This window comes from Hipposideros armiger, unplaced genomic scaffold (assembly GCF_001890085.2).
Source record: "Hipposideros armiger isolate ML-2016 unplaced genomic scaffold, ASM189008v1 scaffold_498, whole genome shotgun sequence".
NCBI classification, from domain to species: domain Eukaryota; kingdom Metazoa; phylum Chordata; class Mammalia; order Chiroptera; family Hipposideridae; genus Hipposideros; species Hipposideros armiger.
In genome coordinates, this window is record NW_017731848.1 from 922,197 (window position 1) to 938,283 (window position 16,087).

General features: G+C 36.4%; 1 protein-coding gene and 1 pseudogene across 11 annotated transcripts in view; both read left to right on the forward strand.

The window, feature by feature from the left end:
* The window catches only part of RAPGEF2 (Rap guanine nucleotide exchange factor 2), a 245,736-nt gene that overhangs the window by 156,076 nt on the left and 73,573 nt on the right, over positions 1–16,087 (forward strand). The window lies entirely within an intron of this gene.
* Positions 3,424–3,948, forward strand: LOC109395994 (oligosaccharyltransferase complex subunit OSTC pseudogene; annotated as a pseudogene).

Genomic DNA, 16,087 nt, shown 5'->3' on the forward strand with positions numbered 1-16,087 from the left:
TTAGGCAATATGGACATTTTAACTATATTAATTCTTCCTATCCATGAGCATGGAATGTTTTTCCATTTGTTTGTGTCTTCTTTTATTTCTTTCTTCTCTGGTTTTTTTTTTGTACATTAAGTCACTGTATAAATATTCCCCACATTCTTCAGATCTTCATTCCTTCTCCATACACCAGATTTCCTTTTGTGACTTATACCACATGTTCATTATAAAGGCTGTTCTTAGAGACATCTTAGGCATGGATTAACCTTACATTTGTTGATTGATAAAGTGACAGTCTGAAAAACACCTTTAAATTACTAAGGTACATATTCTTCTTCTGTGAACTCTAGAGAAATACATTATTGGTTTTTAATATTGACTTGGCTTGATTATAAAATGAAATATACTCCTCCCCATATATGCATCTATTTTATGCATATGTGTGTGTTTGTATAAATATGATTAATCCATAACCTTATTTCTAATTTAAAGCATTTCTAATGTAGAACCAACTAGAACTTAACATTCTGCATGGCTTACTTTATTGATAAAGGCTAATTTTCAGGAATAAATGCCCTATCTTTTATGATAAATAGTATTTTATTTTTTTACTGCTCTATATTAGAGATCTTAAAAATATAGATTACAATGGCGGCACCTTATTATGGGTTATTTCCAAAAGGTCAACATTTTAAGTGCTAGTACATAATTTAACACCTTTCATAATAAAACAAAACAATGAAACCTGGCTGTAAAAAATGTAGAACTGTAATCTTTTGATTGCCTCCATTTTCCTACAACAAAAGAATGGGCTCAACCAGACATTTTTGCTCTTTGGAATATTTTTAATATTTGAAAGTACTTTATAAAAAATTTTTTCTCAATAATCAAGAAATGGTAGTATTGTAGCATATAGTTTTTCTGGGTTTTATGGAATTGAGAAGTTTATAGTACGTTTAATATTAGTTAAAAAGAAGGTTGCTTAGAGTTGTCAGTAAGGATTTAGATGGATTCAGTAGACACTGGGCCTATAGTGGTTGGGTTGGTGGGGGCAGGGGGAAGGTTGGCAGAAGTTGAGGTGATGAGTGCAGCTTACACCCCAGAATTCTAGACTTTGAGAATATGAAGGATGAAATTTACTCTTTCTTTATGGCTAATTAATCTTACAGTTATTTGTTTCCTACTAAAAGTATACTTGTCTTCACTTTAAATGGCAATTAAAAATATGAATGTGTTTTAGAATACATTCATATTATAAGGCTTCCTAGTTCTTGTTCAATTAATTCCATGTGCAGAAACAGTCGAATGTCAAAATCCTACTACTTTAGGGATTACATTTACCTAAATAGAAAAATAATTTAAGACTATTTTATTTAGAAGAGATACTCTTTGAATAGCTAAACTAATTTTCAGTACTTGTTTTGTGTTATAGTTATTCAGGTGTCAGTTTGGTCTGTGGCTTGTCAGTGTTATTAATTTTGTGCATAATTTATCATTTAAAAATGCATAATTATATGTTCATTGAACCAAAAATAGAAAAACAGATGAAGGCAAGGACAGAAAAAGAATCACAATTTTATTACCTTGCTGAAATAATTGGTATATGACCTCTTATTGTATAAATTTGTTTATATTATACCATAATATAGTATAAAATTTGGTAATGGTATTTGTTCTAGATTTTGCTCCCCAAAATACATGTGGAATATACATTTAAGAACACTGATTTGAGGCACATTGTAACTATTATGAAGCTTCTATCATAAGCTGCTTAGTCTACTTTATAGTTATAAAGTTTGCCATATATTATATATAATATATGTTAATATATAACATACATAATGTTTTAAATTTTGAGGGAAAAGTTATTTACTGAAGAGCTACTTCAGCTAGTGTTGGAATTCCATCCTAAATGTGGGACAGTAAAAATGAAGCGTGATTTTTATAAAGCTTACAGTATTCACACCTTTGTGCTTTTCTTGAAGTTTATGCAAATCTTATGGGAAGTCAGTATTAACGTGGTAAAAGAAAAAGAGGTGAACTTTCATATAGCTTATCTAAAGAAAATATAAACACCTGTAGCAACATTCTTACCCTCTTTCCTTTCCTCTGTATGTCATATATTTTATCACTGAAATCTTTTAATTATGTTCCTTTTAGTTTGGCATGTTCCCAGATTTCTTTACCCTTCAGTATCCTATGTTCTTATTGTCCCCTGAAAAAAATTAGCAACCTGATATAAATAAGATTTAAAGAATGTCTGTTGAAGAACAAATGTCACAAAAGCTGACGGACAGTAATGATATTAAATGAAAAGTTCACTTGTACTAGAAAAAGAGATATGGATAACTCAAATGTCTCAGTTTTTTTCTCTCAGAGCTAGACTACTTAAGCTCTATTTTTGCATAGGAGAGAACATAAACTGTCATTCTTATGTAATAAAAGTGTGTTCAATGTTAGCTGAATAAAATGTGAGAATAAATTGAGTATTTATTAAATTTGTGGCTAGTCAGAAAAGAAATAAATCTATATTGATATTAAAAGCATAAAGATTAAAAGAGCATTTTACATAAGAGCACCATTGACTAGTGCAGCAGCGTTCTCAAATCATTGTTCAAAAAATATGAACTGCACATGGGGATAAAAAAAAGTACAAATTGTTATTTACATAAGTTGTGATTTTTTCATCTGAGAAGTTACATTTTATTTTGTTTGTTTTGAAATTATGTGTTCTTATTTGCCTTCTGAGAAGAGAAAATTAATAATGAAACAATATATCTTGAATGTTTTCTTGTGGGTTTTATCCAGATTTCTATAAAAGAGATTTAACAATATGGTTTGAAAATGTTGCATCTGGTTGGAGTAGTATATATTTACATGCTAGGTAAAGAGTATGGACAGAAAAATGCATAGGTGTGCATAGGCAAGAATGTCACTTGTAATTTGAGTAATCCACAAGGAAATAAGATTTGAACTGTGCCACAAGTAAGGGTAGGGATAAGCAAGATATGAAGAAAAAAGGAAATGGGAACAATTTTCACAGAACAGAAATCAAGGAACTGAGCAGGTCAGCTGAGGAGAGGTGGCGAGGCAGCTGGAGGAGTGCAGGTTGATGAGAGATGAGCAAAGAGTTTCGGCCTAATGCTGTGGATTCGTGTAATAATTAGGAAGTCAATAATGGTAGAATATAGTGATGAAGAAGTGTGATTGGCCAGGGTACCACTGTGGAATTATACTGTTCATGAGTTAGCTTTCTGAAGTACAGGCTTTTTTAGGTCTTCATTTAGGGTGGCTAGAAGTCACACCACCTCTATCGACCTGACGGAATCACTTCTCACTTCTAAGTATCTTATGTGAGCAGGTGGGAAGGATCAAGAATTCCCTAGGCTTATTTTCCTTAAAAATTTGATTGTATGTATTTCAATGAAAATGCCGGTGGGGCTTCAGGCAGAGAGCTGCCCTGACACCACCAACATGGAGTCTTTGTACCGAGCCCCGTTCTTGGTGCTCGAATGCCCCAACCTGAATCTGAGGAAGCAGCCCTGGGTGCACATGCCCTCGGCCATGATGGTGTACGCTGTGGTGGTGGTGTCTTCCTTCCTTATCGCCGGAGAAATAATTTATGATGTCCTTGTTGAACCTCCAGGCGTTGGCTCTATGACTGGAGCATGAGCATCAGACACCAGTAGCTTCCCTTGCCTACAGAGTAAAAGCACATTATATGATGGAAGGACTCGCGTCCAGCTTCCTGCTTACATGGGAGGTTTAGGTTTCATAATCCCCAAACTCAACAGATTTCTACTTGTATTCACTGGATTCATCTGTGTGCTGTTGAATTTTTTCATGGCTGGAGTACTCATGAGAATGAAACTGCTGGGCTGGCTGTCTGATGGGCTAGAGTGCCTTTTGAGAAGAAATCCATGGATACTGGATTTGTTTCTGTTGGCTGTACCAGTCCTCTGATATGGAATATGGAAAAGGATGAAAAGAAGCATCTAGTAGAAAACCTGGGAAACATATTAAAACTCAGCTAGAATATCTTCGTGGTATCAAAGAGACAAGCTTAGCACAGTATTTTTTCCTGCTGACCTATACTGACGTACCAATGATGTGAAGTGGCATTTTCTTCTCAGGTTTTCATTTCTTTAAAGAAAATATACTCCATTTCTACAACTGTAATATTGAATAGAGAGATTGTTTTTTACAACCCCCTTAATATTTTTGGGAGATGACATTTTTGACTTTCAGAAATTAGTATAAAATCAGGAGCAAGACCCTGTAAGCTGAGAACTCTGGACAGCTGATCGGCTTTGCCCTTAAAGAGAGTGTGCAACAGTATATGAGTTCAGATATGTATGCAAGACTGTTTCCTGAATGATAAGGTGTATGAAAGGAGGAGAAATAATTTTCTAATTAAAAAAATACCATTTAATTACCTATTCTAAGACACTATTGATTGATTCATCTTACTTTATATTACCCAGTATTTTCTTGTCATTGATTGTAAGATGGATCCTAATTTCAAAAATGTTAAAATAAACAATAAATTGTGGATCTTAGAAGCAATGAAATATAGTATTAGTCACATTAGTGTAATTGTGTATTTAATACAGCATTTGGATATTACAATGAGAGTAGTGTGCAAATAGTTATGGAAGTCGATACACTATTAACCTTGCCAGTTTTCCTTACCATAGAATCACTTGTTTGAGGAAATTGTGGTTTGTATTTGATCTTGTTTGATGAATGTGCCTCTGTCTGAGAGTTGCTCACAGAACAGTCGCGGGAGAGAGACGTGCTGACAGGTGCACTGCGTGTTATGTGTGGGGCCTAATACAGGAATGTTCAGGGGGCAGGTGGGGCCCACCAGGGGGATATGGGTGGATGTAGAGAATAAGGACATTTCAGACAGATGGATTTGGGAGGTTTTAAACAACATATAACATATCAAAGTCATCCTGAAGAGCCAGAATACAGGGTTTGAAGATGCCCAGGGTAAAGTAGGGCTGAAGATGTCCTGCTGCCATATTGGTTTGAACACTGTACTGTTGTAATTCATGTGACACTATTTTCCTACCCCCAAAGGAACTGAAACCTGAAATACATTGAAATAACTCCCTAGGTATCCAGAGAAACTCTTGGAATTTAGCAGTGGGTATGGGTGGGATGGGGAGGTGGATCTCACTTTGAAAGTGAAACTTCTAGTAATCTATCTATAAAAATAACCCTATTTAAGGAAATAGTTTATGCATGTGATAATGAAAACTGTGATCTGACCAGATGTAAGTAATCTTTTTGAAGAAAGTTACTTGAACAGAAGGGATTAGTAAGAGCATAGCCTAGTGCTTAGAGGAGGGTGGGCTCCAGAGCAGGCACTTGCATTTGTATACCGGAGTCCTGTGTTCTAGGCATTGTTTGAAACTCTTTTCAGATTTCATCTCATTTAATTCTCACAATATAAGTATGTCATCGTCTTTTTATACATAAAGAAATCAAGACATAGAGAGGTAAATTAACTTTTCCAAAGTTAATTGTACATGTGCGCGTGCGCGCACACACACACACACACACACACGCACACACGCACACACACGCACGCGCACACACACACACACACACACACCCTGTTTTTGGAAGTTGCATGAAGCAAGTACCCTAAACTTTGCTCCTAGTACATTGTTGCAGAGATGGACCAATTCCTTGTTTTCTGTGTGTCCTGTGGATTATAATTCTCATCAGAAAGATTGAGAACAGGGTGTTCCTCCTCCTACATTCAGAGGTGATTTTCTTTAGTGTAATTTTCAAAGGGATTTCATATGTGTGATGTCACAACTGCCATCCCTATCTTAAAAAGTAGAATAATTTTGCCTTGATCTTGGATGAAATAAAAGCAATATATTTTGTTGCCTTTTAATCTTGGCCAGAATTGCAAGAGTACAGTTTTGTGTTGAATAATCACTCTTTAAGCCTTTATATGAAAGTTTCCTCTTGTTAATTTAACCTTTTATGGGAAATTCGCCGTATTTATCTGAGATTTCCCATCTGTGCGGCTCTCCAGAGGTCTTGCACATTACCCTGTTTTTAGACTTGAATATAGAACAGAGTCTTGTTTTTGACTTATTGTCTGGGTGATATGATTGCTCTCTTAATTTGTTTCCAGTTAGATAACTAGTTTATAAGGAGCTAATTTTAGCATATAGCCAGATGAAAGAGTTTTCTCAGCCTGACAGACATAGCAACATTGTCTTAGCCATTTAAAGCACAGGAAAATGAATAATTATTAGGTCCATCTTTATTACAGTTTCTTTAACCTTCAGTAACACATATTCTTGCCACTCTGGAATATAATTATCCTTTTAGAAAGCTGTATTAAAATATGCTTTCACCTGGCTGCAACAGAGTGACCTGAAATTCAGTGATGATGGCCCTCCTTGCATTAAGAACAGTCTTTTCTTGGCAGCGCTAATGGCCCTAGGCCAAGTCTCCATCCTCTGTAAGAAAGATGATGGGCAGAGCATTGTGGTAGGCAGGATTAGAGAACATCCTGCAAGGCATGTGTATCAAGTACTGGCTTTGTTAGCCAGGGAGTATACATTACTTCTTTTCTCTATTTTGTTTCCTCCTTTAAGTGTTGTCCAGAGATGCTGTGGAAAAAGATATTGCCCTCGATTAGTTGTAATCAAGTTCATGAGTGGCTTCGAAGTGTTACCCTGAGCCTGAGTTCAAACAGAATGCATACTGAAATGCCATGGTGTAGCAAACCTCACTTATTAGCAGTGCTCATTGCATATCATCTTAAGCATGCTAATAGGGCTACTGAAAGCAAAATCTTCTTCATTTCATCTGTGAACCTTTCCCCATAGTAATAAAAGGGACTATCCCAACTAGGTTTTTTGTGTAGTAAAACAATGAAATACTTCATGTGCGAAGACCTTGCTATGAATCCTTGTTCTGATGTTGACTAGCTGTGCAACTGTTAGGTGAGTCATTTAACTTCTTCAAGTTTCTGTTTTTGCACTTCAAGGTGGAGATTATGATCACAATACTGATCTCCTGCACAACATTCTTTTGATTATCATTAGTGATTATAGGAATAGTTACAATTATTTTAAGTGCCGCCTATCTAGCATCTATCTATATCTAATTTATCTTATTTTCTTTAATCATCAAAGCAATGGTAACAGTGAAGTTAGATTCCCTGTTTTACAGATTAAAAACTTGAGGTTTAAATAAGGAAAGTATAAAAAGAGTTAATGTTTTTAGACTCCTTTTACGAATTCTAAAACCTATGTGAATGTCAGTAATCGATATTATAGTGCTCTAGAGTCTTCATGTGCGGATTTGAATCCTAGATCTTCTTTTAGCCATGTGACATTAAGCAGATTACTTAAATATTCATTTTTCCTAATCTATAAAGTGCTGTTGACAATGCATATTTCATAGGTTGTTTGTAGGGGTTACATATCTGACGCATCGTCTGGCACGTGGTGGCATCCATGATTTTGATTCCCACTTTTCCAGCTAGAAAAATTTCCCTTTTCTTGGTTTTTAAATAGAATATTGACAGTGGCTCAGAGATTGATTGATTGATTGATTGATTGATTTTTACCGGATTTTAAGTTCATAGAACATGATTCTCTGTTGGACATCTTAGGTCAATTATGATTTTCTTTAAGATCCTTCATTAACAACTTTTTACAAATTGGTACTGGTTTCCAAAATAGCTCATAAAAAAATCATAGTTGCTATGAGAAATTCCTATTAAATTTTTCCTAAGTACTTTAAAATTTTCCCCCACTTATTAAGTGATTTTGTGCAAATAGAGCTGCTTAGTAAGACCTGTCTTTGTAGTCATTTCATGTGTGTGTGTGTGTGTGTGTGTGTGTGTGTGTCTGTGTGTTTGCAAGGAGGTATTTTTAGATAGTTTAGCTGAACAGCAATCTGACGTCTTTAGAGGAGACATCAGTTCATTATGTGGATACAAATTCTATGCTTTCAGCTTTTATACACCAAGTCTTAATTTAAATCTGTTCTTCTTGCTTTTTCTAACGAAAGAGACTATCATGGTATGTATTCTATTTCTTCCTAAGGCTGACCTTTCTGGTTAACCTTTGCTTAGAGAAATAATCAAGGTAGAAATGCCTTTATTTGCTCACAACTTTAAATATAGATTATAGAAGCATGGAATGTTGGGTCATATTTAAATATGCCATTATGCATTATGCTACACAGTGTTTTTCTATTGCAGTGTGATTCAGGGGATTTAAAATAGTCCTGGGGTTCATAAATGCTGCTTTTTTTTAAGTAGAACAATTTAAAGGCCAGGGTGTAGGAGCTCTATTCCTCTTAATTGTACATATTGCTTTATCGGTCAAAAAATGCCTCTTGCTTTGGGAGAGATAATTTAATGCTGAGCCTGTAAAAGGGGCATAGTTATTTGCTTTCTTGTTGCTCTAAACGCAGTGCTGTATATTAAGCTACGATAATATTTTCTTTTATCTGGTTCTTTTCACCTCTTAAAAATCTGTGGAAAGAAGCTCTTACAGCTTAAGCAAATTAATGTTAGTTGTTTGTGACACTTGTTCTCACAAAAGGGTGCCTTTGGCTAATAATAAACATAGAACTTATATATGCGTTCTAATTTTACTAGAGTTAATTTTGGGAAACTATTTATATAGAGGTTCAAAAGATTTTAGAATTGAATTTCAAACATTTGTTCTTTATTCATTTTCCAAAATTCAAAATTTATATGTACTTCGTGTCAAAATGTCAAAGCTTGAGTGAAAACTTTTGTTATTCACTCAAATGTATTATCTGCATGATGTGAAGCATCCAGGATTTAAAGCATGGTTTTTAATTTTTAATTTAGTTATTTGATAATATGATATTGAAGAGCCAGATTAATGATAGGCATCTCTCTGAAGACACGGAGATCTTTCGTTCTTAAAAAAACCAAACAATAAGTTGTGTGTGTGTGTGTGTGTGTGTGTGTGTGTGTGTGTGTGTGAGCGTGAGACAAGACATTTTGTAGTGTGAAAAACAAAGAAAAAAATCCTAAAGGCTTTTTAAAAAAAAACCCTTTCTTGTTCTTAAAAATTAGTGGTGTTATGTAACCATTTAAGAATTTAGCTGAAGCCTGATATTAAGTGACTCAGATTCCTAGCTTTTTAATGATGCTTCTTTACAGTGAAATTCAAGCAGTTGCCAGATTCTTAAGCCATGAATTCATTCTCTCCTTACAAAATTTGCATGCAATAAAAATTGAGAATCTGTGCCAGAAGAGGTGTTAGCACTGAAATTCTTATATGCTAAGTGTAACATATTTTATGTTAGGCTGTTCCTCCGTGAAATCATCTATAGTTCATTTTAAGAAAAGTGACCAACTTCAGGCTAAAGTTTCTTTACCGAAAAGTGGCACAAGTGCTCCTCAGTCTGGCTTTCTGGCTCCTTCTTACTCCCTGTAGCACCTCCACCTGAGTAGCCATTGTTCTTTCACAATTGTTTTCCCATCAACTGAGAAAGACACCTACCTACCTTCTTCTAACACAGTGAGGTACTAATCATATCACCTAAACACCCTGTCATATGGGCCAAGTGTTTCCTTGTCTCACCATGATTTAAAGGGAGACATATACAAGCTGCTTTTCACACACAACCCAGAGAAACCCTTCAGGAATTCTGAAATTGAACACTCCAAGAATTTTGCCAAAGGCACCTAGTGATTCTAACCACCCTGAGGAGAATACAGATTGGAATTATCAAGGATGTAGTTAATCTTTACTTCCCACCTCCACCTCTCCTCTCTCTCTCTCTCTCTCTCTCTCTCTCTCTCTCTCTCTCTCTCTCTCACACACACACACACACACACACACACACACACACACACNCTCTCTCTCTCTCTCTCTCTCTCTCTCTCTCTCTCTCTCTCTCTCACACACACACACACACACACACACACACACACACACACACACACACACAGAGCCAGTCATTTGCCATTTGCACTGAGATAAGCGAAGCAGTGTCCTCATGGGGATATGTAGTGCCTGACTTTTCAGGTGCTTATTCGAATTGACACCCCATCCCCCTTTTGGTGATTTAAAGCTCATTACATCCGATTTTTTTTTCTGTTCCATTCACTTCAAAATATCTCATAGGTTAGAACCATCATAAACTGAGATATGTGGAATATAGAATTCTTGGCAATTGTGGAATTGATCACCTGTCCTCGCCTTTCACTTTGTAAGGCAGTGATTCACTTTGGAACTAAAGATGTCTTAATTTACTCTCTGCATTGACTAGAGATTATTTTCCAACTCCATTACTTTTCGTGTTTTATTCTCCAGTTTTCCATAATTGGAATACATCTCTCATTCCCTAGTTTTCCACTGTTGGGAGAATACATTAGAATAAGCCTTGTTCAGTCATATATGAAGATAGGATATATATAGTTTGATATGAAGATATCTAGTTTGTCAGCACCAGAGACTAACAGATGTCAGACCATGACTTTCAAGGAAGAGGACACAGAAAAGAAATCAGAGTTTCTGTCTGATTTTCTTGATGTGTTTTGTTATTGGTGGCTCGGTTACCATTTTGTTGTATTTTTTTATTCTCATCTTTAAGTGAGTTCTTTGAATTAAGATGTACATGTAAAAGGAGGGAGATTTTTATCTCAGGAGGTTTCTTAATCCTATAAAATTGAAAGCGTTGAAGAACAGACTTTATTTACCAAAGACACATTAAGTCAAATGACAAATAACTAGCCAAGTTCATATCTCACCTGAACTATTGTCAGGTTTACATTGGGTTGTCGGAAAAGTCATGACGTATTTTTTCTATGCTTTTCGTTGCAAAAATGTATCATGACCTTTCCGATAACCCAGTACATTTGGAGAAGCCACTAGCTACTTCTCATATTCCTTAAAAGAGTCTATAAATGAAATTCTAGATGTTTAAGCTAACTTTATTTTGAACTTTATTGTAAAATATAAATGAATTCCTATTTTACATTTCTGTGGGGCTAGGTTTTATTTTGTTTTCTTGTATGTAACATTTTTAAGGGCTTAGCTTATAAGGAAGAGAAAACTTGAGACCTTTTATCTCTTGTCACCCCATCTGTTTATTGATTTCAAGAATCCCTACATCATCACAGTGTGGTTCAAAATATCCTCTTCCTTATTCTAATTATCTTGATCATCATTTATTATTAATCTTTGTACATACTAATATATAAGCACTTAATGAGCAGGTGAAAAGTTTTACAAAGGTCGCCCCTCAAACCAGACATTCATTGGTTAATTATAATAAAATTCAAGACTATATATTCAACTGCCCACTAAATATCTTGATGTGGGTGTTGTCGCCTCAGATTTGACACAGCCGACTTATAAGCCCTGAATGCTCCCAGCAACCACCGAAAAAATAAACTTGACCAACCAGCCAACCAGGCAGGCAACGAACTCTTACAGTTCTCCAGTGTTCCTCGTCTCACCATCACTGGCATTACTGGCTATTCAGATATTGAAGCCCAAAACCTACGAGCTATCTTCAGGTTGCCCCAGATGCCAAACTCTTCAGAAAATCTCATTTGTTTTTCCCTACTTATCGTGAATGCATACTCTTCTCTCCATCTCCATTGTTAGTACCAGCCCACCATCGTCTCCTCACTTGGACTGTTCCAGGTGTTTCCTAGTGGTCCCCTGATTTCTAATCGTGCCCTTCTCCACATCATTCATCACACAGCAGACTCGGACCATGTCACTGCTATGCTTTTAAAACACTTCAGTAACTCTGCTGCACGTGGAATAAAATCTATACTCCTCACAAAGCTATGCATGAGCTAGCTCAGGCCTTTTCTTCTTACCTCACCTTGTGCTACTCTTCTTTTAATCCACTCCACCTCAGCTGCCTTGACCTTCCTTTTGTTCATTTAACAGTCCTGTCTATGGAGCCTTTCCTCTGGTTGTTTCTTTTGCCCGAATTCAGTCTCCTGTGGTCTTAAGCTGGCTGGCTCCTTGACTCAGATCTCAGGTACAGGAAGGTCTCCTGGCTTGCTTAGTCCACAGTAGCCAGTCAGGCATTTCTGTTGCACCATTTTAATTCTTGCCAGACATTTATGATTATGTTTTTGTTCTTCATGCTTTTATTGCTTGTTGATGATGTCTCTCCCCACTGAAATGTAAGCCCCACTAGAGTAGGGACCTCATTTGTTAGATTCAGTGCTCTATCTGGAATGTCTAGCATCAAACATGACAATGCCATTTAATGAATATTTATTGAAAGTGTGAGAAATGAATCAATAAAAAGCTTAAAGAATGAAGACATAGGCTAATGTCATTAAGTTCCAATGAAATCAAGTTTTCCTTTTAATATTTTTGTTTTTTCAGAATACTTGTTCTAAATAATGCTACAATTTACACTGTAGAAAGTTTGGAAACTATTCAAATTTTTTCTATTACATAAAGATAAAATCTGGATTTTAGTTTTAGCAGTACCATAGCTAGTTCACCTTTCTAGACATATGTGTAAGTTTCCACAACTGTGAAATGAGGAGATTATGCTAAATGAATACCTAAAAATCCTTCCAGGTTCTCATTGTACTTTTATATTAAAACTTGCATTTGCATATGCTTTCTATTACTAGCTTCCTTTCATGTTTGTCCTCCATTCTCACAATTATTATCTACGAGGTAGGTAGGACAGACCTTGCTATGTCTATTCTACACTGATAAGGAAATTGAGCTACAAGAAATTAAAATGATTTTCTTCGGCACACAGCTTGGCCCTAGCCATGTATTCTTATTATAATTTCATATTATAATCTATAACCTAATGCTAATCTATAGTTATCAACTTGGTCAAAGTAAGTATTCATTTTGTTAGGATATTTAATACATTACCACTCTGTAATAATGTGTTTTTATAATCTGACTCCTTGTTCCTCAAAAATCTGGTTAGGCACCCACAAAACTTATAGGAGGCCAAAATTGCTAAAGTATTGTAGCAACCAGTGACAGATAACTAATCACCTTGAGGGTACTTTACGTAGATAGAATTTTTATCTTTTGAAAAAGTTAAGCAGTTGATTACAGAGGCCCCTTTAAGTATCATCAGGTTGGGTTTTGGAAGTCCATTTTGAAGTTTGCTTGCTGTAGTCTAGATGGCATATCTTTTTCCATCCTAAGTTGTTTTCCCGCTTCCATTCTAACCCCTTACGATCCATTCTCCCTCCCTCCTTCCCCTGACAGAGTGACCTTAGGAAAAGTAACTGGATATTAAAAAAAAAAGGAACTGGATATTGTTAAAAAGCCCAATGGCTTCCCATTGCACTTACAAGCCTACTTTTTAGTAGAATTAGTTCCTACAACTCTGACCTCATTTGTATCACTCTTCCCATCTCACTCTCGACCCTCTAGTCACCTTGAACTTCTTTCTGTTTCTTGAGCATTCCTAGGTTCTTCCCACTTTAGGTAGGACCTTTGCCCTTGATGTTCCTTCCATCTGGAAAGCTCTTTCCCAGGTCTTTGGCGGTAGCCTTTGTATTTTATTCATCTCTCGTATCATATGTCATTTTCTCAGAGCACCCTTTCCAGGTCACCCAATCTAACATAGCCTCCCCAATCCCAACCATCACTGTTCATTACATGACATCTCTCGTTTTAGTATTGTTTAGAGTGATTAATGCATCTAAAATTATTTTATTAGTTTATTGCTACTTATCTCTTCTCTCCCCTTCCAACCTCACGTCCCTCCTGCTTCCAGATTGTAAATTCCAGGAAGCAGGGGCTTTGCCAATCCCAGTCATTGCCATAGAAGTAGCTCCTATAAAAACACCTGGCTCGTTGCAGCAAGTCAGTAAATACTTGTTAAATAATTAAGTAGATGAATGAATCTTATGATTCTGAGAAGTCAAACACTCTTCATCTGCCAGGCTCCTCTGTTGGAATCTGTACGAATAGGAAATAAAACATTTTTGAGTCCAGAAGTTTTTTCCTTAACTTTTTGTCCTGATTTCTAGGAAATCTCAACTAAATATATTGCTTAACTACAGTTATTGTTAGCCTAGTTTTAGTATGTTTTCATCCTTTTTCTTCTATTCATTACCTTTTCATTTTATTCCGGCAATCCTGCCTGTGCTCACTGGTGGAAAGGGGTTATGGTAAAATTAGGAAGGAAGAGGACATTGCGATCAGACAGTCTTTGTTCAGTTTCCCTCAGACTCAGTATTCTCAAAGCTAAACTAAGGTTCGTAGTTGAGTGATTTCTGTATTTATTAACTACTGGCTTTATTTTAGGCACTTGGTTTGAAGCAAGGGAAAAAGTGATGAAAAAGGCAGGCACTTTCCCTGTGGGACTCCCCTAAAGAGGCCTTCGGATTGTTAAATCAGCAGCTACCATAAGGTGTGGCAAAGTTCTGTGACAAGCAGCATTCTAGGTGTCACAGGAGCATCTTACAAGAGCTAACCTCCAGGAGGAGAGTTCAGGGACTTAGCCATCCCCGGGGTGAGGGTGTTCTAGGAGGAGGGAACAATGGAGACCCAGGAGAAAGATACAGAGTGTGACATCTGAAGTAACCATAAACAGTTCTGTATATCTGATAGTACAGAGACTGAGAGCAGACAGATGCGTGGAAAGGTGAAAAGGAGAAGAGAGTGGGTGCAGTGGTTAGGGGTGGAAACATAAGTGTTTACTCTGGCTGCAACATGGGGAAGAGATTGAAAGGGAAATACGAGTTTCTTACAGAAGCAAGACAATGGTAGTGCAATAGCTGAAGAGTGAAGTGGGGTAATTAATATTTGCAAATCCCCTATCAGAGTGTTCTCACACATAGTGGGAGGTTGGTTAATTTTATAAATTCTTGTTTTTGCCAAAGACGAATTGAGGCTATGTAACTTCTAGGTTATGGAAGTTAAACTGTTTATATCTAAAGATTCAAGTTAGAGTGTGTGTGTGTGTGTGTGTGTGTGTGTGTGTGTGTGTGTGCACTCGTGCACATCACATTACATGACACCACAGATTATATTAAGCCAGTCATGAGATTGTCTAAGTTTCTCTTGATTAATGATATTCTAGTTCCCTGATTTAAACTTATGATAATAAATTAATATGCATACACATATACTCTTTAGCTGAGCCATCCTGCCACCTGTTGGCAGCTCAGCAGCAGCTCAGCTCAGGCGGGACTCGAACCGCTGTTGCTCAGAGCTTGCACTCTTAAGCGAGCTCTTAACCAACTGAGCCGCTTGGCTGGCCCGACATATACTCTTAAAAGTTCAGAGAAACTAGTTGATATCTAAGGAAATAAAAGCTTAACAGAATGATAGGATATTAAGTGTTGGTGATAATTTAGGAAGAATGTGCTTTCTAAGAGAGTTGCTCAATTGGTTATGTAAATAAATCTTTGCAGATGACTGAGAAGGTCATAAAAAATGCTGGAGCACTGACAGAAATGAGGGTATTAGGAAGAGTCTCCCTGTGAGGTAATGTGTGCTTAACCATGTCTTAGTCATTCAAACTATTCACTGGATGATACACTGCTTAAGGTTCACCAGTCTAACCCTCCCCCCAAAAGACAGAAAAGATGCAGGAAAAATGAAAATGATGAGACATCTTGCAATGTATGTAGTGTATTTTTCTGCCAGTTCCGGGCAATAAGTAGTGCCCAGCAAATGCTCAGTCAGTTCTCCCACAGTGCCCTGCAGACAGAGCGAAAGTGATGAAATTATTGTGTACCAAGCTGACACACAAAGCCCTTGAAAGTAAGTAAACGTTACATTAAGTGTCTTATCATTGAAGTACTTGATAATGAATGCTAAAATGAATATCTTTATCATTGAAGTAAAAGAAAAAACTGATAAACTAGACACATAAAATTAATACCCATTATTTTTGTTAGTAACTTAAGAGGGCTAACATATAATTGTATTTGATTTGAAGATTATTGTCTGGCTAAGTTGTAATACTCATCACAAGAAAAGTAGAAGTTGTGGTAGTGTTTTAATGAAATCTAGAAATGAACCATTAGAGGTAGGATCTGAGGTGTAATGTAAAATCCAGGTAGTTTCGTGTGTGTGTGTGTGTGTGTGTGTGTGTGTGTGTG